Here is a 17,194-nt window from a genome sequence, read left to right as displayed (position 1 = left end):
TTATAAAATATCCATCTTTTAGACATAGGAAATCCTAGAGATGGTGTCAAGGAGCTTTTAGCCAAGTTTTGAGATAAGGATAAGATGGTAAGAAGATTTAGTTGATAAAGGATAGAGATTGAAAAAATAGATAGTTTCTTTTCCTGGAAACTATATAAAACATCAATCTTTTCGGCATAAGAGACCCTAGCGACGGTGTCAAAGAGCATTTAGCCATGTGTTGGGATGAGGATGAGATGAGGTTGAATCTTATATTTAATTGATAAATGATGGAGATTGAAAAAATAGAAATTTCTTAATTTTGAAACTTAATAAAACAACCATCTTTTAGACATTGGAAACTCTTAGGATGATGTTAACGAGCTTTTAACCAAGTTTTGGGATGAGAATGAGAGGGTATTGAATCTTAGATTTAGATGATGAATGATGGAGATTTAAAAAATAAAAAGTTTCTTATTTGAGAAACTTTATAAAACATAAATCTTTTATAGTTAGTAAACCGTAGAGATGGTATCAAGGAGCTTTTAGCCAAGTTTTGGGATGAGGATAAGATGGTATTGAATCTTAGATTTAGTTGATGAATGATAAAGATTGAAAGAATAGAAAGTTTCTTATTTTAGAAACTTTGTAAAACATCAACCTTTTAGACATAGAAAATCATAGAGAAGGTGTCTAGGAGCTTTTAGCCAAGTTTTGAGATGAGAATGAGATGGTATTGAATCTTAAATTTACTCTATAAATGATGGGCATTGAAAAAATAGAAAGTTTCTTATTTTAGAAATTTTTTGAAACATCAATCTTTTAGACATAAGAGACTCTAGAGACGGTGTCAATGAGCTTTTAGCGATGTTTTGGGATGAAGATGAGATGATATTGAATCTTAGATTTAGTTAATGAAGGATGGAGATTGAAAAAATTAAAAGTTTCCTATTTTAGAAACTTTATAAAACATTCATCTTTTAGACATAGGAAACCCTAGAGATGATGTCAACAAGCTTTTAACTATGTTTTGAGATGTGAACGTGTTGGTATTAAATCTTAGATAGAGTTGATGAAGGATGGAGATTGAAAAAATATAAAGTTTCTTATTTTAGAAGGTTTATAAAACCTCAATCTTTTAGACTTTGTAAACCCTAGAGATGGTGCAAAGTTGCTTTTAGCCAAGTTTTGAGATGAGGATGAGGTGGTTTTTAATCTTAGATTTTAGTTGATGAAGGATGGAGAGCTTTTAACCAAGTTTTGGGATGAGAATGAGAGGGTGTTGAATTTTATATTTAGGTGATTAAGTATGGAGATTGAAAAAATAGAAAGTTTCTTATTTTAGAAATATTATAAAACATTAATCTTTTAGACTTAGTAAACACTAGAGATTGTGTGAAGGAGCTTTTAGCGAAGTTTTGACATGAGGATGAGATGAATTGAATCTTAGATTTAGTTGATGAAGGATGGAGATTGAAAAAATATAAAGTTTCTTATTTTAGAAACTTTATAAAACATCTATCGTTTAGACATAGGACACCCTAAAAATTATGTCCAGGAGCTTTTAGCTAAGTTTTGAGATGAGGATGAGATGGTATTGAATGTTAGATTTAGTTGATGAAGGATGAAGATTGAAAAAAATAGAAAGTTTCTTATTTTAGAAACTTTATAAAGCAACCTTCTTTTAGACATCGGAGACGCTAGATATGATGTCAGGGGGTTTTAACCTAGTTTTAGGATGATGATGCGATGGTTTTGAATCTTATATTTAGTTGATGATAAATGGAGATTGAAAAAATAGATTGTTTCTTATATTAGAAACTTTATAAATCATCAATCTTTTAGACATAGGAAACCTTAGAGATGGTGTCAAGGTGCTTTTAGCCAAATTTTAGGATGACGATGAGATGGTATTGAATCGTTGAATTTGTTGGTGAAGGATGGAGATTGGAAAATAGAAAATTTCTTATTAGAAACTTTCTAAAATATCCATCTTTTCGACATTGAAAACCCTAGAGAGTGTGTTAAGGAGCTTTTAGCAAAGTTTTGAGATTAGATTGAGATGGTATTGAATCTTAGATTTAGTTGATGAAGGATGAAGATTGAAAAATAGAAAATTTCTAATTTTAAAAAGTTTATAAAACAACCATCTTTTAGACATAGGAAACCGTAGATATGGTGTCAATAAGCTTTTAGGCAAGTTTTGAGATGAGGATGAGATGATATAGAATTTTAGACTTAGTTGATAAATGATGGAGATTAAAAAAATAGAAAGTTTCTCATAATAGAAACTTTATAAAACATCAATCTTTTAGACATAGGAAACCCTAGAGAAGATGTCAACGAGCTTTTAGCCATGTTTTGGGAGGGGAATGAGAGGGTATTTAATCTGAAATTTAGTTGATAAAGGATGGAAATTGATAAAAATAGAAAGTTTCGTATTTTAGAAACTTTATAAAATATCTAACTTTTGAACTTAGGAGACCCTAGAGATGGTGTTAAGAAGTTTTTAGCAGTGTTTTGGGTTGAGGATGAGATCATATTGAAAAAATTGAAAATTTCTTATTTTAGAAACTAGTTTAGAGATAGTGTGAAGGTGCTTTTAGCGAAGTTTTGAGATGAGGATGAGATGGTATTGAATCTTTGATTTAGTTGATAAAGGATGGAGGTTGAAAAAATAGAAAGTTTCTTATTTTAAAAACTTTATAAAACATCTATCTTTTAGACATAAGAAACCCTACAAATGGTGTCAAGGTGCTTTGAGCCAAGTTTAGAGACAAGGATGAGATCATTTTGAATCGTAGATTTAGTTTATGAGGGATGGAGTTTGAAAAAACAGAATGTTTCTTATTCTAAAAACTTTATAAAATATATTTCTTTTAGACTTAGTTCACCCTACAGATGGTGTAAAGGAGCTCTTAGCCAAGTTTTGAGATAAGGATGAGATGGTATTGAATCTTATACTTATTTGGTGAAAGATGGATATTGAAAAAATAGAAAGTTTCTTATTTTACAAACTTTATAAGACATCCATCTTTTAGACATGGGAAACGCTAAAGATGGTGTCAAGGACCCTTTTGCCAAGTATTGAGATGAGGATGAAAAGGCATTGAATCTTATATTTAGTTGATAATGGGTGAAGATTGAAAAAATAGAAAGTTTCTTATTTTAGAAAATTTATAAAACATCCATCTTTTAGAGATATGAGACCCTAGCACGACGTTAATGAGCTTTTAGCCATGTTTTGGGATGAGGATGAGATGATATTGAATCTTAGATTTAGTTGATGAAGGATGGAGATTGAAAAAAAGAAAGTTTCTTATTTTAGAAACTTTATAAAATATCAATCTTTTAGATTTGATAAACTCTAGAGATGGTATAAAAGAGCTTTTAGCCAAGTTTTGAGATTAGGATGAGATAGTATTGAATCTTAGATATAGTTTATGAAGAATGGAGATTGAAAAAATAAAAAGTTTCTTATTTTATAAACTTTATAACTCATCCATCTTTTATACATAAGATACCCTTGATATGTTGTCAAGGAGCTTTTAGCCAAGTCTTGAGATGAGGATGAGATGGTATTGAATCTTAGATTTTGTTGATAAAGGATGGAGATTGAAAAAACATCAAGTTTTTTATTTTAGAAAGTTTATAAAACATCCATAATTTAGACATAGGCAACCCAAGAGATGATCTCAACATGGTTTTCGCCAAGTTTTGTGATGAGAATGAGAGGGTATTGAATATTAAATTTAGTTGATTAAGGATAGATATTGAAATTTTTTTTTCTTATTTTAGAAACTTTATAAAACATTAATCTTTTAGACTTAGTAAACCTTAAACATTGTGTCAATGAGCTTTTAGTCAGGTTTTGGAATGAGGATGAGATGATATTGAATCTTAGATTTAGTTGATGAAGGATGGAGATTGAAAAAATAGAAAGTCTCTTATTTTAGAAACTTTGTAAGACATCCATCTTTTAGACATAGGAAACCCTAGAGATGGTGTGAATGAGCTTTTAGCCAAGTTTTGAGATGAGGATCAGATGGTATTGAATCTTTGATTTAGTTGATACATAATGGAGATTGAAAAAATTGAAAGTTTCTTATTTTAGAAACTTTATAAAACATCTGTCTTTTAGACATAAGAAGTCCTAGAGATGGTGTCAAGGAGCTTTTCGCCAAGTTTTGAGATGACGATGAGATGGTATTGAATCTTAGATTTAGTTGAAGAAGGATGGAGATCGAAAAAATAGAAAGTTTCTTATTTTAAAAACTTTATAAAACATCCATCTTTTAGGCATAGGAGACCCTAAAGACGGTGTCAAGGAGCTCTTAGCCAAGTTTTGGGATGAGGATGAGATGATATTGAATGTTAGTTAGTTGATAAAGGATGGAGATTGAAAAAAATGAAAATTTCTTATTTTAGAAACTATATAAAACATCATTCTTTTAGACGTGGGAAACCCTAGAGATGAAAGTCATAGAGCTTTTGGAATGAGAATGTGATGATATTTAATCTTAGATTTAGTTGATGAAGGGTGGATATTGAAAAATTGAAAGTTTCTTATTTTGGCTAAAAGCTCATTGACACCTTCATCAACTAAATCTAAGATTCAATACTATCTCATCATCATCCCAAAACTTGGCTAAAAGCTCATTGACAACATCTCGAGGGTCTCCTATGTCTAAAAGATGGATGTTTTATAAAGTTACTAAAATTAGAAACTTTCAGTTTTTTCAATCTCAATCCTTCATCAACTAAATCTAAGATTCAATACCATCTCATCATAATCTCAAAACTTGGCTAAAAGCTCATTGACACCATCTCTAGGGTTTCCTATGTCTAAAAGATGGATGTTTTATAAAGTTTTGAAAATCAGAAATTTTCTATTTTTTCAATCTCCATCCTTTATCAACAAAATCTAAGATTCAATACCATCTAATCCTCATCTCAAAACTTGGCTAAAAGCTCCTTGACACTATCTAGAGGGTTTCTTATATCGAAAAGATGGATGTTTTATAAAGTTTCTAAGATTACAAACTTTCTGTTTTTCAATCTCCATGTTTCATCAACTAAATCTAAGATTCAATACTATCTCATCATCATATTAAAACTTGGCTAAAACCTCCTTGACACCCTCTCCTAGGGTTTCATTCGTCTAAAGGATAGATGTTTTATAAAGTTTTTAAAATAAGAAACTTTTTATTTTTTCACAATCCTTCATCAACTAATTTTAAGATTCAATACCATCACAGAGTCATCCCAAAACTTGGCTCAAAGCTCCCTGACACCATCTCCAGGGTTTCCTAAGTCTAAAAGGTGGATGTTTTATGAAGTTTCTAAAATAAGAAACTTTCTATTTTTTCAATCTCCATCCTTTATCAACTAAATCTAAGATTCAATATCCTCTCTTTCTAATCTCAAAACTTTGCTAAAAGCTCGTTGACATCATCTGTAGGGTCTTCAATAGTCTAAAAGATTGATGTCTTATAAAGTTTCTAAATTAAGAAACTTTCTATTTTTTCAATCTCCATCCTGCGCTAACCAAATCTATGATTCAATATCATCTAATCCCCATATCAAAACTTGGCTAAAAGCTCCTTGACAGCATTTCTAGGGTTTTCTATACCTAAAAGATTGAAAAGTTAGAAAGTTTCTAGGAAACCCTATAGATGGTGTTAAGGAGCATTTAGCTAAGTTTTGAGATAAGGATTAGATGAAATTGAATCTTAGATTTAGTTGATCAAGGATGGGGATTGAAAAAATCGAAAGTTTCTTATTTTAAAAACTTTTTTAAAACCTCCATCTTTTAGACATAGCAAAACCCTAAAGATAGGGTGAAGGAGCTTTTAGCTAAGTTTTGAGATGAGGATGATATGATATTGAACCTTAGATTTTAGTTGATGAAGGATGGAGATTGAAAATATAGAAACTTTCTTATTTTAAAAACTTTATAAAACTTCCATCTTTTAGACATAGTAGATAGGAGACCCTACAGATGGTGTCATGGAGCTTTTAGCCAAGTTTTCGGATGAGGATTAGATGATACTGAATCTTAGATTTTATTGCTGAACGAGGGAGATTGAAAAAATAGAAAGTTTCTTATTATAGAAACTTTAAAAAGCATACATCTTTTAAACATAGATAACCCTAGAGATCGTGGTAAGGAGCTGTAGACACCCCATTTTGACCTGACCCAATTTTCGAAATCGAATAAATTCCCGAAAGCTGAGTGGAGAAATTTTTTGAAGAATCGAGCCCTAAATGCGAAGAAACCCCAAAATTTTATTGACCCACGGTGTTCACTAATTGATGCAAATTTTCCCAGGATGGTCAATCTCTCCGAGAGCGTCCCTACAAATTTCAGAAGAATTGGACGAGCAATGGGCATAGGCCATAGGATCAAAAGGAGAATGGATGGCTGAGATTAGGAGGAGGGTTTTAACCCTGGCTATAAAATAAAAAAAAATCTCGTGGATACAGGGAGGGTGATTTTTTTTGGGAAAAAGGGGAAGGGCAGCAAAAAGAAAAGATCCAGAGAGAAAGAGCCGAGGCACCACGACCCTTCACCACCCTTCACCACCATCTACCCCCTCTCTTCACCTCCACCAACAGCAGCCACCAAGGGAGAGACCGCCATCTCCATTGATTCCGGCAAGCTTGCCGGAATCCGGCCTCGAACCCGAAACCCAAAACCCATCTCCATCTTGCCACCACCACCACCGGCCTCCCTCAAAACCCCCTTTCGATCAAAAGGAATAAAAATACATAAAAATCAAATAACAAAAATCCAAAAAAAACATCAAAAACACTCAAAGGCGTATTTCGAAAAGCAATTCGAACTACGTTGGCTTGATCCCTTTTCACAGGGTACGTAGGCAGCTTGGGATTTTCGTCCCAAGTTCAGTCAAACTTTTCAATAAAATCATTTAAACCCTTCAAAAACAAAAATCATTTCAGTATCCAAAAATGTCTTTCAAGCTTTTCTCAAAAATGCAAAAATCAAAATGGGCAAGGATGGTGATTGCCAGGTCACTCGGAGCCTTCTTTTCATTTCATTTCCGATTTTGATCATGGTTTGCCGGTTTTATCGGTTTTTCGACGTTTTATCGGGTTTTGGGACGGGCGACAACGTAGCGTGGCCCCTTCACAGGGATTGTCCTCGCTGAGCCCAACGATAGGCTATGACGATCGTGAGACTTATCCGATCTTCAGCGGATCAGGATCGCTGAGCTTGATTCATTAGAATCGCTCCCTGAGCCTATCGTATGTTCCCTTTTCTTTTCCCTGGTATTCTTGGTCCTCATGTACCGTTGATTTTCTGATTCATTTCTTTCCCTGTATCTTTTAGCTCATTGTGTGTTTATCTTTGACTTCTTATGTGCTACTGTTAGCTTGCTTACTTTTCTAGCATGAGATTGATTATTATTTTCTTAGCATTATCTCTTACATAGGTTCGCATGCTAGTGTGTTTATTCTATTGCTTTGGTAGTTTATTACTGTGCTTATCTGTCATCTCACCTGCTTAGTTGTAGCATTTATTCATCTTATCTGCTATTACTTGCTTAGATGTAGCTGTGCATGCGGATGTTATTGCTTTCCTAGATGTGATGGGTTAGGAGTAGATGTGGTGAGTTAGGATTTGGATGTTATTTTCTTTTGCCCATCCCCGGGTCATGCATGCTTAGATAGACGTTTCCTCGGAGATACTCGTTCCCATTTCACATGATTTTAGCCCAAAACTCTTCAAAATTATTTAAAAATAGCATAAGAGACCATGTGCTTGCACTTGGGCGAATTGGGGGCGCTTAACACCTTCCCCATTCGTCATCAGGCACGGACTTTTGTATCTCTGGTTATCCGTTGCAACAGAGTATTTCATGGGATCTAGGGCCTACTTCCCTGGATGGCGACTCTTCTTTGTTATAGGTACATCTTGGTTCCGGGCCAGTCCTTGAATCGAGAGGTATCTCATTTGTATCGCCACCCATGCTGTGAGTGGCATCATTTCGAGAGTTCCTTGGTAGAGCTCTCCTTCACATTGTGGAGATCTTAGAGGACAGACGTGGGATCTCGTGTCCCTCGTCGCCCAACCGTCCTCGGGATCAGGGTCCACAGGCTGGCGACTCTGCTGAAGAATTCTTGGAACATTGCCTAACTCTGTAAAAATGCAATTTTTTACTAATTTTGAAGAAATTTGGACTAAAATCATTTTAAATTGGAACATTTTCCGTTAGAATGCCAGGGGCACCAAATAGATACAAAATAAAACAAGGGCTCACACACTCACTTTCATCCATTGCATATATTATCTGTTTTGTGGTTACTTTTCTGCTGTGGATATGCTATCAGGTTACTCTCGGAGAGATACTATAAGTAGGAGCCGTGAGGGCTATACCCGCCTTCTAGTGCCACCGCACCAGTAGTATCTCAACACCTGGACACCTTGTGTGTAAAACGGACATAGTTCGTATGCTGGGCGATAGTCACAGCATACAAGTAACTATACACCCGGCCAGGTGGACCTCGCGACATTACTCTCTCTATATATTGCATGGTCCTTTTGTTTGCATTTAGGGACGAACATATGTGTTGCTTACACATGTGGAGCCTAGAGTTAGGGACCTTATCCTATTTTTTTAGACTAGGGTAGCTCACTTTATGTGGCTACAAATGCGGTCCTAGTACACTCACATGTCTGTCTTGAGTCAAGTATCTTGACTCTGCAAGATTATATTTAGGGCTGGTGCCCCTGGTTAGGATGTATATATATGTATATATATTTATTACTAGATTAGGGCTTGCTTCATGGTTAGGTTTTCTTTCCTAATCTAATCATTTTTCCCATCCACCCGTCTTTTGGATTATGATCAGATCATTAGTTTCACATCATTATCTTTATAGCCATGATCTATCTTCCCTGAGCTTGATCCTTTGATCGATCTTGATCAGATCGCTCCGCATGCCAATTATGAGTCTACTTTGCCATTATCACTACCAGAGTGTGTATTCTTGCTGAGATGCCCTGTTTCATCCTTGTCGGCGTACTCTCTATACTTGGTTATTTAGCCCCTTCGTATAGCCGTTGTGCTGTCAGATTTTCTCTAAAAAACTTGAGTGTAATCATTAGCCTCATAGGCTTGTTGACAAACCATGTGTCTATCTTGCCCCATACTGATGCTATGCTGCCGGATTTTAGCCAGGAGAAAGATGTGCTTGTGTTGCCTTTTGTTTCAACTTGCACAGTACATTGTCATGTGATTACTTCTCATTGAGCCTAGTGTTTATGGTGTCCATGACAGGAGTCTCACCCAATTGCTCATCATACCTCCTAAAAACGAGCCTTCATCTTTGGACTCGCTCACCTTCGTCAGTCCAACCACACCCAGATGGCTGAGTCTCTTGAGAGTCTTGTTATGGTGAAATGAGGGAAATGATGATGAAATTCAGGACCTGATAGACGGGGATCCCCTCATTCTTCTCGAACTCAAATGCTTCCGAGAGCCTTGCACCTAACCATGTTGCACCTCTTCCACCCACCATGGGAACCATTCAACTCATTCAACCCTTCACAGATCTTACCACCTTTACCTATACCACCCTGGGGCTGGGAAGTAGATTGACTGCAAAGGGAAAATAAAATAAAAAAATGTCAGAGCTTGAGCCCCTTGAAAACATCATGCCAGAGAAAGCCTCGCATTATCAGGTGTTGAAAATCAGTTTGAGCCGGGTCTACAGAAACTAAAGAGGCCGCCCCTTCCGAGATTCCTATTCCAGGGTCGAACTCCATAGTCATCACCATTGTGGAGGAAGGCACCATGTCCATGAACTTCCAGCGCTAGTCTATTGCCTCAAAAAAAAAAAAAACTAAGTCTCACATCTCTTTGTCGGCTGCATACTCTCTTGTCAAAGTGGGTATGTCTAAATAATTGTGTCAATGTCAAGTCTGAGTATGTTGTGTCCGTTGATCTTTCTTATTGTGAGTCAGTGTCCAGTCCTCTGTTGAGTTTGGTGTAGAGCCCATCGTGGTGTGTCAAATATCACTGATGTACTTGAAATCTTCTATGAATTGAACATATGATTCCAGTGTTGTCAATATTCTTGTGTATTCGCTCTTGGATCTAATGTTAATAAACAAACTAAGACACCCTCCTCGGATGAGGATGCCGACAAAATTCCCCTCGAGATCTGAAAGATGGTCAAACGAGAGGAAGAGCGTTGAGCAAAGCCACTTGAAGTTGAAATCGAATCTGTAGATAGTGATATTGAAATCCAAGACTCGGGAAATACGGATTGGCAAAACTTTATCTCCCGAAGAGCGCGAAGAATCGATAAGCCTACTAAGAGGGTTCAAAGTAGTTCTGCTTGGCCATATGAGGATAAACCGGGAGCATGCCCTAGTGCTATTGAATGAAAGAGTCCCTTGGCTTTAGACATCAGGTCGGAGAAGTGAAAATTTCAAAGGAAGAACATTAGACATCAAGTGAAGATAATGAAAAGATTGAGAGAAAACTCTCGGGAACAAAGTCATAATCATAGAACATGAGCCTCAAAAGAACACTTGGGCTATACATTGCGATGTAATTTCAAGTTAAAGCATTCAAGGTGTAGGGGCATTCCTCACATCCAAGCAAAAAAAAAAATCAGAAGAAAACGAACATCCAAAAGAAAGAAAGATGGAATCCAGAACAAAAAGGAGAAGGGAACGTGCCCCTATGTCAACTCCTTAGAAATATCAGGATCCCAAGAAGTGGAGTCGATTTTAAAGCATCTTCAGCATATAGAGAAGACCCTGAGTCTTAGAATACTGAGCATCAGTGCAAGATCACAAAGACAAAGTGGGAATTCAATCAGTCAAGTTTGGGCAGTACAGATGAAGTCTTGCCAGGAAATGCCGCCAGACTCCTAAAAAAAAAAAGAGAAAAAGATTCAAAGCCGTTGAACCTCAATCACTTCAGAAGCCTGTACACCAGAAGGCCATCATTGGCTGTTCGAACCTTCAAAATCAAAAATCCCAAATTCGAAAAACCCTTTTGCAAACTCCTTTGGGCCTTAACAAATTAAATATTCTTTCAACCACCCAACAAACCAGGGGCATTTGTCTCTGAACTACGCAGACCTGATCCCCAGTTCTTCGGGGGTACGTAGGCAGCCTGGTCTTCCAGGTTCGGTCAACCTTTGAGCTAAAAGCTAAATCATTCTTTTCCAAACCCCAAGCGAACTACGCGGACCTGATCCTCCATTTTTGGGGTGTGTAAGCAATCTGGTTAGACCAAATTCGATCGAAAGCGTTTGAGCCAAAGAAATATCCAACCCTCCGCGCCCACCTAGAAAGTCCTTCTGGTGAACAAGGAAAGGTTCGAGGCAAAAGCAGAAAGAAAATAAAAGAAAAATGATGGAGTCTGAAGACCCGCTAGGTTGAAAACACAAAAGGGCGGCCTAGGCAAAATTTAGGGTCATTCACCCGCTAAGTTGACAACCAAAAAGTCGGCTTAGGCAAAAGTCAGGGTACTCAAGCCCGCTGGACCGAAAACCCGAAAGGGCGATCCAGGCAAAAGATAGGGCAAGCGGTCCGCCGGATTGAAAACCTAAAAAGGCAATCTGGTCAAGGGCAATGACTTCCTGCAAGGAGCGAATCAATGAGGTGAAGAAAGAACCTTCAACCAGAGCAAAATCTCAGAGTCCAAGGAGTGCCAGCAAGCTTACTTTGACGCTTCTCTAAACTAGGGGCATTGAAACCGAGCAATCCGAAAGGAGATAATAATCATGACAGAAATACCGAAAGAGGAGATTAATGCCTCTTGACACGGTATTCGAAATACTCTAAGAGTGGCTAGGCCATACCCTTAATAAATAACACATTAGATCCAAAAGTCAGCCTTCAGTGAGTTGAGTCCTTGGAGTTATAGTCGTCTTTGGATGAGTCCATTCAAATCCATTCCTACTTTTCCATTCATTTTCTATTCCCTTTGAAGTCAAAGTCACTGGCGTTGAAAGAACTGCAGCACGCCCTCCAAACGATGAAAAACTTTCAGAGTAAATCCTGGTTTAGGTATCAGAAGGGGCAAGAGTCATCTTATTCAAACCTACCAGAGACCTTAAGCCTCCAGAAGTGAGCAAAGCAAGAAAGAGATTCTTAGACTCAGCCATTATGGTGATTGTCCTACTCTCTCCTTACTAAAAAAAAAAAAAAACCATGCAACTTAAAGCCTTCACAGAAAGAAGCATCTTTTCTTCAACCTCCCTTGTTTTACCTCCCTAAGACTCTTGTCATGGAAGCACAAGTACACTAGGGGCATCTTTTATGACTTGCGTCATAAAAGATGTCAAGCACAAAGGCAATCAGTGCCAATGTCTCCAGCAAGTTGAGATGAGAGAAGCTCGAGCACATCTCGAGTCAAACCTCCAAATTCCCCAGCTAGGCCTACTCCATAGTCAGCTCATCAGCAAAGCTAGTCCTCAATGGAGTCTAACATCTATCTCCCAGAGAGTCCGCTGGCAATTGCTCAAAGCGTTTAATTCCCAGCAAAAATCTAATTCTTTCAAAAATGGGTCAGTACCCAAAATCCCAGCAAATCGTGTGAGCCCGGTCCTCAGCAAGGAACTTGCACTCCCATTTTCTTGGCAAGAGACAAAGTAATCTCCAAAGAAATCAATCCAAATCAATCAATTCAAATCAATCAATTAATCAAAAGCGTGAGAGTATCAATCTTTTCATAAGAATTTTACTCCTCGATCAAATTTCCATTGCTTGTTACTGCGTGAGGGTTCCGCATAACAACGCTTTTCCTTTTGATTAGTGCGTGAGGGTTCCGTCTAATTAAAATTCCATCTTTTGTTACTGTGTGAGGGTTCCACATAACAAATTTTCATTGCTTGTTACTGCGTGAGGGTTCCGCATAACAACGCTTTCCCTTTTGTTACTGTGTGAGGGTTCCACATAACAAATTTCCGCCGCTTGTTACTGCGTGAGGGTCCGCATAACAACGCTTTCCCCTTTGATTAGTGCGTGAGGGTTCCGCCTAATTAAAATTCCACCTTTTGTTACTGTGTGAGGGTTCCACATAACAAATTTCCGTCGCTTGTTACTGCGTGAGGGTCCGCATAACAACGCTTTCCCCTTTGATTAGTGCGTGAGGGTTCCGCTTAATTAAAATTCCACCTTTTGTTACTGTGTGAGGGTTCCACATAACAAATTTGCATTGCTTGTTACTGCGTGAGGGTTCCGCATAACAACGTTTTTCCTTTTGATTAGTGCGTGAGGGTTCCGCCTAATTAAAATTTCACCTTTTGTTACTGTGTGAGGGTTCCACATAACAAATTTCCGCTACTGCGTGAGGGTCCGCATAACAACTCTTTCCCCTTTGATTAGTGCGTGAGGGTTCCGCCTAATTAAAATTCCACCTTTTGTTACTGTGTGAGGGTTCCACATAACAAATTTCCGTCGCTTGTTACTGCGTGAGGGTCCGCATAACAACGCTTTCCCCTTTGATTAGTGCGTGAGGGTTCCGCCTAATTAAAATTCCACCTTTTGTTACTGTGTGAGGGTTCCACATAACAAATTTTCATTGCTTGTTACTGCGTGAGGGTTCCGCATAACAACGTTTTTCCTTTTGATTAGTGCGTGAGGGTTCCGCCTAATTAAAATTTCACCTTTTGTTACTGTGTGAGGGTTCCACATAACAAATTTCCATTGCTTGTTACTGCGTGAGGGTTCCGCATAGCAACGCTTTCCCTTTTGATTAGTGCGTGAGGGTTCCGCCTAATTAAAATTCCATCTTTTGTTACTGTGTGAGGGTTCCACATAACAAATTTCCATTCGCTTGTTACTGCGTGAGGGTTCCGCATAACAACGCTTTCCCTTTTGATTGGTGCGTGAGGGTTCCGCCTAATTAAATTCCACCTTCTGTTACTATGAGAGCATCTAAGCCCGTTCTTACACGGCATTCAAGCCCGTTTCTACACGGCATCTAAGCCCGTCTCCTACGGCATCTAAGCCCGTCTCCCACGGCATCTAAGCCCGTCTCCCACGGCATCTAAGCCCGTTCTCATACGACATCTAAGCCCGTTCTCGCACGACATCCGCCATCCTGAGGCATTCTTTCCAAAGTCTCCTGAGACTTTCCTTCCAAAGCCCCTTGCGGCATTCCTTCTAAAGACCCCTGAGGCATCCACTCTGAGTAAGACCCTTGTGGCATCTCACCCTTCAAGGATTCAATCTTTACAAAGTCATTTTCTTTACGTTTTCCTTCGTTAACCAAGTTTTCAGGGCAGGTCAAAATGCGTCGTCCTTTTGGCTTTGACATTCGTGTGACGAGCACCCTCTGCCGAAGAGGGGAGATGTAGACACCCCATTTTGACCTGACCCAATTTTCGAAATCGAATAAATTCCCGAAAGCTGAGTGCAGAAATTTTTTGAAGAATCGAGCCCTGAATGCGAAGAAACCCCAAAATTTTATTGACCCACGGTGTTCACTAATTGATGCAAATTTTCCCAGGATGGTCAACCTCTCCGAGAGCGTCCCTACAAATTTCAGAAGAATTGGACGAGCAATGGGCATAGGCCATAGGATCAAAAGGAGAATGGATGGCTGAGATTAGGAGGAGGGTTTTAACCCTGGCTATAAAATAAATAAAAATCTCGTGGATACAGGGAGGGTGATTTTTTTTGGGAAAAAGGGGAAGGGCAGCAAAAAGAAAAGATCCAGAGAGAAGGAGTCGAGGCACCACCACCCTTCACCACCATCTACCCCCTCTCTTCACCTCCACCAACAGCAGCCACCAAGGGAGAGACCGCCATCTCCATTGATTCCGGCAAGCTTGCCGGAATCCGGCCTCGAACTCGAAACCCAAAACCCATCTCCATCTTGCCACCACCACCACCGGCCTCCCTCAAAACCCCCTTTCGATCAAAAGGGATAAAAATACATAAAAATCAAATAACAAAAATAAAAAAAAAACATCAAAAACACTCAAAGGCGTATTTCGAAAAGCAATTCGAACTATGTTGGCTTGATCCCTTTTCACAGGGTACGTAGGCAGCTTGGGATTTTCGTCCCAAGTTCAGTCAAACTTTTCAATAAAATCATTTAAACCCTTCAAAAACAAAAATCATTTCAGCATCCAAAAATGTCTTTCAAGCTTTTCTCAAAAATGCAAAAATCAAAATGGGCAAGGATGGTGATTGCCAGGTCACTCGGAGCCTTCTTTTCATTTCATTTCCGATTTTGATCATGGTTTGCCGGTTTTATCGGTTTTTCAACGTTTTATCGGGTTTTGGGACGGGCGACAACGTAGCGTGGCCCCTTCACAGGGATTGTCCTCGCTGAGCCCAACGATAGGCTATGACGATCGTGAGACTTATCCGATCTTCAGCGGATCAGGATCGCTGAGCTTGATTCATTAGAATCGCTCCCTGAGCCTATCGTATGTTCCCTTTTCTTTTCCCTGGTATTCTTGGTCCTCATGTACCGTTGATTTTCTGATTCATTTCTTTCCCTGTATCTTTTAGCTCATTGTGTGTTTATCTTTGACTTCTTATGTGCTACTGTTAGCTTGCTTACTTTTCTAGCATGAGATTGATTATTATTTTCTTAGCATTATCTCTTACATAGGTTCGCATGCTAGTGTGTTTATTCTATTGCTTTGGTAGTTTATTACTGTGCTTATCTATCCTCTCACCTGCTTAGTTGTAGCATTTATTCATCTTATCTGCTATTACTTGCTTAGATGTAGCTGTGCATGCGGATGTTATTGCTTTCCTAGATGTGATGGGTTAGGAGTAGATGCGGTGAGTTAGGATTTGGATGTTATTTTCTTTTGCCCATCCCCGGGTCATGCATGCTTAGATAGACGTTTCCTCGGAGATACTCGTTCCCATTTCACATGATTTTAGCCCAAAACTCTTCAAAATTATTTAAAAATAGCATAAGAGACCATGTGCTTGCACTTGGGCGAATTGGGGGCGCTTAACACCTTCCCCATTCGTCATCAGGCACGGACTTTTGTATCTCTGGTTATCCGTTGCAACAGAGTATTTTATGGGATCCAGGGCCTACTTCCCTGGATGGCGACTCTTCTTTGTTATAGGTACATCTTGGTTCCGGGCCAGTCCTTGAATCGAGAGGTATCTCATTTGTATCGCCACCCATGCTGTGAGTGGCATCATTTCGAGAGTTCCTTGGTAGAGCTCTCCTTCACATTGTGGAGATCTTGGAGGATCGGCGCGGGATCTCGTGTCCCTCGCAAACCGTCCTCGGGATCGGGGTCCACAGGAGCTTTTAGCGAAATTTTGAGATGAGGATGAGATGGTATTGAATTTTAGATTTAGTTGATAAAGAATGGAGATTGAAAAAATAGAAAGTTTCTTAATATAGAAACTTTATAAAACATTAATATTTTACACTTAGTAAACCCTAGAGAAGGTGTCATTGAGCTTTTAGCCAAGCTTTGAGATGAGGATTAAATGGTATTGAATCTTAGATTTAGTTGATGAAGGATGGAGATTGATAAAATAGAAAGCTTTTTATTTTAGAAACTTTATTAAACATCATTCATTTAGACATAGAAACTCTAGAGATGGTTTTAAGGAGATTTTAGCCAAGTTTTGAGATGAAAAACAGAGGGTATTGAATCTTTGATTTAGTTGATGAAGGATGGAGATTGAAAAAGTAGAAAGTTTCTAATTTTAGAAACTTTATAAAACATCAATCTTTCAGACATAGGAAACATTAGAGATGGTGTCAAGGAGCTTTTAGCCAAGTTTTGAGATGAAAAATGAGATGATATTGAATCATAGATTTAGTTGATGAAGGACAATCTTTTATGGTATTGAAACCCTAAAGATGATGTCAGCGAGCTTTTAGCCAAGTTTTGGGATGAGAATGAGAAAGTGTTGAATCTTAGATTTAGTTGATGAGGGATGGAGATTGAAAAAATAGAAAGTTTCATATTTTAGAAACTTTATAAAACTATCATCTTTTAGACATAATAAACCCTAGAGATGGTGCCAAGGAAGTTTTACCGAAGTTTTGAGATGAGAATGAGAGGGTATTGAATCTTGGATTTAGTTGATGAAGGATGGAGATTGAAAAAGTAGAAAGTTTCTTATTTTAGAAACTTTATAAAACATAAATCTTTTACACTTAATTAACCCTAGAGATTGTGTCAAGGAGCTTTTAGCCATGTTTTACGATGAAGATGAGATGGTATT

The sequence above is a fragment of the Tasmannia lanceolata genome, unplaced genomic scaffold (genome assembly GCF_043159265.1).
Source record: "Tasmannia lanceolata isolate RefF3 unplaced genomic scaffold, GAP_Taslan_0.1 ptg000038l, whole genome shotgun sequence".
NCBI classification, from domain to species: Eukaryota; Viridiplantae; Streptophyta; class Magnoliopsida; order Canellales; family Winteraceae; genus Tasmannia; species Tasmannia lanceolata.
This window is presented reverse-complemented; position numbering follows the sequence as displayed.